Here is a 7,748-nt window from a genome sequence, read left to right on the forward strand (position 1 = left end):
CTAAATGAACCTAACAGATACTACAGAACATTTCATCCAACAACTGCAGAATGTGTGTTTTTCTCCTTAGCTCATGGGTCATTCTCAAGGATAGGCCATTCATTAAGCCACACACACAGACGAATAAAAAATCTTTAAAAATTAAAAAAATACATTGAAATCATACAAAGTATTTTCTTTGATCACAATGTAATAAGACAAAATCAATAACAATAACAACATTGGAAATTATATTTACCAACATATGGAAATTAAACATTATGCTCTCAAATGACTAATGGGTCAAGGAGGAGATTGAGGAAATTAAAAAAAAAATCTCAAAAAAAATTGAGATTATCAACATCAGAACCTGTATGGTACAGTAAAACAGTCCTAAGAGGAAAACAAGTGATCTCCTGGAGATGGAGTGAATAATGGTTACTAGAAAATGGGAAAGGTAGTGGGGATGTTTAAGGGGTGCAGAAATACATTTAGATAGAATAAACAATGTTTGATAGTTAACAAAGTGACTGTTATCAGCAATAAGTTACGGCATACTTTAAAATAAAAGAGTGGAATTAGAGTGTTGCTAACATAAATGATACATGCCTGAGATGACAGATGCTTCAACTACGCTGCTTTGATGAATTTCCACTGTATGCCTAGATCAAAATACCATATATACCCTATAAATATATACAACTATTATGTACCCATGATAACTAAAAATAACAAATAGAATAAAGTGTTTTGTAACATTTAAACCACTACAAACTATAAGGTACTGATCTTTTGAACATTTCACAGGATAAATTTTATAGAAATAGAAAACAGGGGGCGGCACCTGTGGCTCAAAGGAGTAGGGCGCTGGCCCCATGTACCGGAGGTGGCGGCTTCAAATCTGGCCCCAGCCAGAAAAAAAAAAAAAAGAAAGAAATAGGAAACTGAACCTTGAATCATATTTAACCCAGCACTTGCTGAAATCTCTGTGCAAAGATCTACTAACCGAAAAAAAAAAAAAAGAAAAAAGAGTTTAAAGAACAAGCTAATGATCTTGTCCTCTTTAAAGGGTAGTTTTCTAAATAAATCCTCTGTGTTATGTTAAATCAGGATAAATTAAAATACCTGTGCAGTCATCTACTGAGGCTGCCATAATAACAAAATACTATGAACAAGGCACCTTAAACAACAAATTTTGTGTTTCTCACAGTTCTGGAGGCTGGAAATCTAAGGTCATTGCCTTCGGAGGCCCGTTTCTTGGCTTGTGCAGGTGGCTACCACATTACTGGGTACTCCATTATCTTTTTCTGAGCATATGTGAAGCAAGAGATCACATTTTCTTTTCCTTTATTTATAAGGGACACTAATCCTATCAGGAAGACCCCCCAACCTCATTACTTCATCTAATCCTACTGATTCCCCAAAGATCCCACTTCCAAACGCCATCACATTGGGGGTTCAGAGCTTTCACATATGAATATGTGTGGTGTCAGGGCAGGGGAATCGTTCAGTCCATAGAAACCTGGCTGATAATAGTTTAGTTGCTTATAGAAAAGCTTTCTTGTGTTATCACTGAGTTTCATGTCCTGGACATTAACTACCAAGGCTTATTTATTATAATATGTGGTCTTTTGAGGAATGATTCTGAATCTGTAGAAAATTATATCTGAAAACACTGTTCAGTATTATAACTTTATATTGGGAAGCACACAGCAGGTACTACCTAGAGTTTAATGCAAAGAATGTTTGTTCTGCTCAGTGTTCACTTTTTCTTTTCCATTTATCCAACAATGAAATGTATTTGTAATGCACTTTCCTTAGCTGCTCGAAAGGCAAGAGCTAAATCTGCATCTTCCCTGAAATCAGTGGTTTACAACGTGTCCTTCTTTTAGTGTCGGTGTTGTCTTTATCACACACTAAGTTTATAGTATATCTTGGGAACTTGCTATTAAAAAAATCACTGTTGTTAATTATTGTTACATATATTTATTTTCCATATAAATTTCACAGTCTTTAAGCTGCTCATGGAAAACAAAAATTCAACTCGAGGTCTGGCAGACAGCATACTTTAGAGCATGAGGCTTATGCGTTCCCCTCCCAGTCTGGGTCTCTTAAGCTCAGGTCTTCTTACTGTCTTGTTTCATTTTTCACATTAATAAATTTAGGAGTAGGATTGTGGTGACCTATTTGTCATAGGATATTGGGAGAAGATAATTTTATAAATTATAACATTCTAAAGGACCGGAAGGCTTAAATTCTAGGAGCAATATAAATAATACATTACACTTCAGTCCCAGTTAATTTCCATAGACACAGAAAATGGTGAGTATGCATGAGGGTTTTAAATTATTATTGTTGTGCAAGGAGAGAATCAGAAAATGCTCTGATGCTGCAATGCATTTGGGTGTATTTCGGAGGCAGATAATGCCATTAATATGCTCGCCTGGGTTATAGTCGTGTCATGGAAACAGATGCTAGGGGATATAAAGCCCAACTGATTGAAGAAGTTGCAAAGTAGCTGCAAAGTAGCTCATGAAAATGCATTTTGTTTTGTGAGAATGCTAAATCCAGGTTAGGAGACCCTTTAGGATGACAATTCATACTTGTTTGACGATCTCTTTTGTTTAGATTTATCCCAAAGAAATAAACAATGAAGGAGATCAAATTCAAGTGTGAAAGCATCTTTTCTACCTGCCTTATTTCTTCAGAAAGTTTGATATTCAGTGAAGCCCTTACAGAGTACAGATCTATTACATTAGGGGATATCACACACACACACACAAACACACGGACTGTGTGTATGGGTGTGTGTGATTAGCCTGGAATGGTCCAAATTATAACCAAGGGTCTCCTCTATTCCTGGTAAGATCATTCTGTCATTCATTCTTGCCTTGACAATATTATCTAGCTCTATATTTCTTTCTTCATAATATCACCTGGCTTACGGGGGGAGGTGAAGCCATAGCCTACTAAAAATATACATACGGAAACACAAACAGAAAACGAAGCAAATATCTCTGAATAGTGGTGAAAAACACTATTACCCCGTTTCCCCAAAAATAAGACAGTGTCTTACTTTAAGGTGTGCTCCCAAAGATGCGCTAGGTCTTATTTTCAGGGGACGTCTTGTCGTTCCTGTAAGTAGGTCTTATTTTCGGGGAAACAGGGTATGTAGATATTTAGTTTCTGGAGTTTCTCCATGCAAAACTAAAACAATGCTTTTTGGAGCAATGTAACACAATGGTACAAGTGAACACTTTTCTCCAAGGGAAGAAACAATACCAGATAAAGATATTTCTTGCAACTACAGATGATTGTAGTTTACTTTATATCTAAAATACTTAGAATTGGATACTATATGTTGCAAAATATGCTATATAGGGAAGTGTAAATCAGTGCAGATTCTATGGGGATAGATAGATCTGCCCCTCGGGGATCATGGAGCACCTCTTTCCTTCACTTATGTGATAGTGTCAGAAGAGGCCTAGGCAAGAGCCATGACTTCCACCAGCACTCCCTGTACCAAGACCACATCCACAGTGTCAGTGAAACCACATAAAAGGCAGTAATGAAAAAGCATCCTGGCTCTCCAAGATAAGGTGATGTGATTGGAGGCTTAATGGAGAATTTGAACCACCATCCTAACCACAAAAAGGGGCTCTTCCCCCATATCAAGCATCAAACTGTGGTGGCAGAGTGGATAATCTGGACTTCCCCTCTCATTTGGAAGCAGCATAGTAATGTCAGAAAAGGTCTGCTAAAAGTCAAGAATAAAATGCTATCCAGAATCTTAAAGTATCCCAAACATCAAGGTTTCAGTCAAAAATCACTCCTCATATGAAGAAACAAGATCTAAACATGAACAAGAAAAAAGACAAATGACAGACCCAACTACTATGTTATGCAATTCTAGAGTTACTGGACAGGAACTTTAAAATAGTCATCATAAAATGCTCAATAAGCAATTATAAATATGCTCAAAACATATAAAATGATTGAAAGTCTCAGCAAAGAAGTAGAAAATATGAAAAAGAATAAAATAGAAATTTTAGAACTTTAAAAAATCATGAGAATAAAAAATTGGTAGATGGGCTCACAAGCAAATTAGAACTGAGGAAAAACTCTAGAAATGAGGATAGACCAACGGAAATTACCCAGTCTGAAAAACAGAAAGAAGTTAGCTGGAAAAAAAAAAAAAAAGAGACTTTTGTAATTACAACAAAGATATAATATTCATGTCACCGAAGTTTAGGAAGAGAAGAAAAAAGGTAGAGCTGAAAAATTCTTGAAGAAATAATGCTAAAAACTTTCCATATTGGCAAAAGCCCTAAATCTGTAGAGTCAATGTGTTGTGTGAATACCAAAGAGGATAAGCCTAAAAAATTCTATGTCAAAACATGGTCATAGTCAAACGTTTGAAAACTAATGTCAAAGAAAACACTCAAAAGCAAGTTGAGAGAAACAGTGCAATACAAATAGGGAGAAAGTATTCAGATAACAAAAAAATTTTCATAAGAAACCATGGTGGCTATAAGGAAGTGCCATGACATTTTCACGTGGAGTAAGAGAAGATTTGCCGACTCAGAATTGTATATCCAGAGGAAATGCCTTTCAAAACTAAAGGAGAAATCAAGACTTTCTCAGATGAAGATAAACTAAGAAAACTTGCCATCATCAGTTACCTAAAAAAAAAAAAAAAAAAAAAAAGGCTATAGGAATTTCCCTAAGTAAAAAAAAAAAGGAATAAATTTTGGAAAATCAGGAGGGAAGAAAGAACAAAAGAAATAAAATATATGTGGGTGAACATATACATTCCTTCTCCTTTTGAATTCTGTAAATTATTTTTGATGAATAAAGTAAAAATTATAACAATATCTAATGTAGTTTTCAATGTATGTAGGAGAAATATTTAAGGCGATTTTAAAGGGAGTGTTTAAAGGGGTGTGAAGGAAGATGAGCTTTGTATGCTTCACTTAGAAGGTAATATGATGACATCAGCAGTGTGATAAATTTTATATGTACAGCAGAATGTTATACTTAGTATATAAGTATTAATTAAATAATTAATAAAAAGAAATATGAGGAGATACACTCAACAATATTACTGGTAAATTAAAATAAAAATCTAAAAAGTTGTGAATTAAGGGCAGCACCTGTGGCTTAGTGAGTAGGGCACCAGCCCCATTTAATGAGGGTGGCAGGTTCAAGCCCAGCCCTGGCCAAACTGCCACCAAAAAATAGCCGGGCGTTGTGGTGGGTGCCTGTAGTCCCAGCTACTCGGGAGGCTGAGGCAAGAGAATCACCTAAGCCCAAGAGCTGGAGGTTGCAGTGAGCTGTGATGCCATGGCACTCTACTGAGGTGAACAAAGTGAGACTCTGTCTCAAAAAAAAAAAAAAAAAGTTGTGAAATAAGTTATTGGATGGCAGGGAAATATAAACATAGAAAGGAAAACAAAAAAATAAGTGGAAAACAAAGAACAAAATGTTGGCTCAACACCTATGCTCAGTGCTAAGGGCACTGGCCACATACACTGAGGCAGGTGGATTTGAACCCAACCCAGGCCAGATAAACAACAATGAGAACAACAACAACAACAACAACAACAACAAAAATAGCCGGGCATTGTGGCAGGCACCTGTAGTCCCAACTACATGGGAGGCTGAGGCAAGAGAATCGTGTAAGCCCAAGAGTTAGAGGTTGCTGTGAGCTGTGATATCATAGCACTCTACCGAGGGCAACATAGTGAGACTCTGTCTCAATGAAAAAAATAAAATAAAATATTATATCTAAGCTTTCACATATCAATAATGACATCACATATAAATAGTCTACATATGGGACATCAAAGGAATATATTATCATAATGACTCAACCTGTGCTATATACATAAAAATCACTTCAAGTATAATAATACAGATAGATTAAAAAGTTGGAAAAATGTATGCCATAAAATATTAATCAAAACAAATCAGAATTGGCTGTAATAATATCGGGAAAGTAATAGCTGAGCAAAGAAAAATTACAGAGACAGAGGGACATAGGTGATGAAAGGGGAGATTCACCTGGAATAGATGGCAATCCTAAATATATATGTTTAACGCAAAAGCCATACAAACTACGTGAAACAAATGGAAAAAACTGAAACAACTAGAAAAATCTATAATGATGGTTGAAGACTTCAACACTTCTTTCTCCAAAATTGATAGGAGGACTTGACAGGAAATCACTAAGGCTATCTAAAAGCTCCATGGCACCATCAACCCATAGGAGCTAATCAACATTCACAGAGCACTCCTTTCATCAGTGGGTATACACATTGTTCTGAAACGTCCATGGAATGTGCACCGATATTGACCATGAAAACCTACTGTTAACATTGACTTAATTTTGTGCATCTCCACAAAAAATCCTGTAGGCAATTATTAATAGCAGGACCATTCAGGATAGCCCCAAACTGGAAAACAATGAAAATAACCCTCAACAGGTATATATTTAAACAACTTATCCTATATCCAGTACCACGGAATGCTTCTCAGAAATAATAATAAAAAAAAAGAAGGGTGGTGCCTGTGGCTCAAGGAGTAGGGCGCCAGCCCCATATACCAGAGCTGGTGGGTTCAAACCTGGCCCTGGCCAAAAAACTGCAAAAAAAAAAAAAAAAAAAAAGAAAGAAAGAAATGAAATAAAAAAAAATAAATGAACTATTCATACATGTGACAAATTGGATGGTTGTCAAAGGCATGCTGAGTAAAACAATTCACTCACAAGCTCAGATGCTTCATGATTCCATTTATATAACAAATGATAAAATTATAGAATGGATTCAGGATAGTTTCCGCTGGATGTTAAGGATGGTGGAGTGGAGTGTGTGGTTACAAAATAGTAGCAAAGAAAAAGTGACATAGATACACAATGAAATATTACCACATCATAAGAGAGAATGAATTCTGTTCTTCGCAACAACATGGGTGGCCCTGGTGAAATAATCCAGGTGCAGAAAGGAAAATATTGTGCCTCTTTGGTCCATTGGGTTTTCTTGGGTAGTCTGCAATTTAGGATGTCTTTAATGATTAAAAAAAAAAATGGGAAGAAGTAAAAATAATGACAAGATAATTACTTCTTGGTGGCAAGAATTAGAGAAGCTGCTAAACTGCCAGTACACACTGTGTCATTGTCTTTTCTTCCCGTCCATAACTCAAAGAGCAAATGCTTATCCACTTGTCTATGTAATTGGTTATCTCTTTTTGCATAACAAACTGGGTCAAAAGTTAAGGCAACCACCCTTTTATTTGTTTGCAACTCTTGGGTAAAGTGCTGGGTTATTCTGGTTTGGGTTAGCGGCTGGCCTCTGATGTCAGCTGATGACTTGCTCGGAGCTGAGCGGTGTGGGATGGTTTCCACTCTCAGGTCTGCCAGTTGGCAGGTGTAGGGAGTCTCAGCTGCTCTCCTCCCTTCTGCTCCCCGTGGCTCCTGGTGCTCCTTGAGGCTAACCGGGGCTTCTTGGCAGGGTGATGAAAAGGTTGGCAACTGTGAGAAGGAATAAGCCACCTTGCAAAAGTAATTTCCAAGCTTCTGCTTATGTCTTGTTTGCTGATGTCCAATTAGTTTCATAGCCACATGTAGATGTGACAGGTGGAATGATAGATCTCAACTCTTAATAGCAAAGTCATATTGCAAATACGCATGCTTCAAGGAATGAAGGGATTTGTGGGTATTTATATCTAAATCTTTGGCAATCTATCAGTACATGGTTAGACACAATAGAAAG

The sequence above is a fragment of the Nycticebus coucang genome, chromosome 10, assembly GCF_027406575.1.
Source record: "Nycticebus coucang isolate mNycCou1 chromosome 10, mNycCou1.pri, whole genome shotgun sequence".
NCBI lineage: Eukaryota > Metazoa > Chordata > Mammalia > Primates > Lorisidae > Nycticebus > Nycticebus coucang.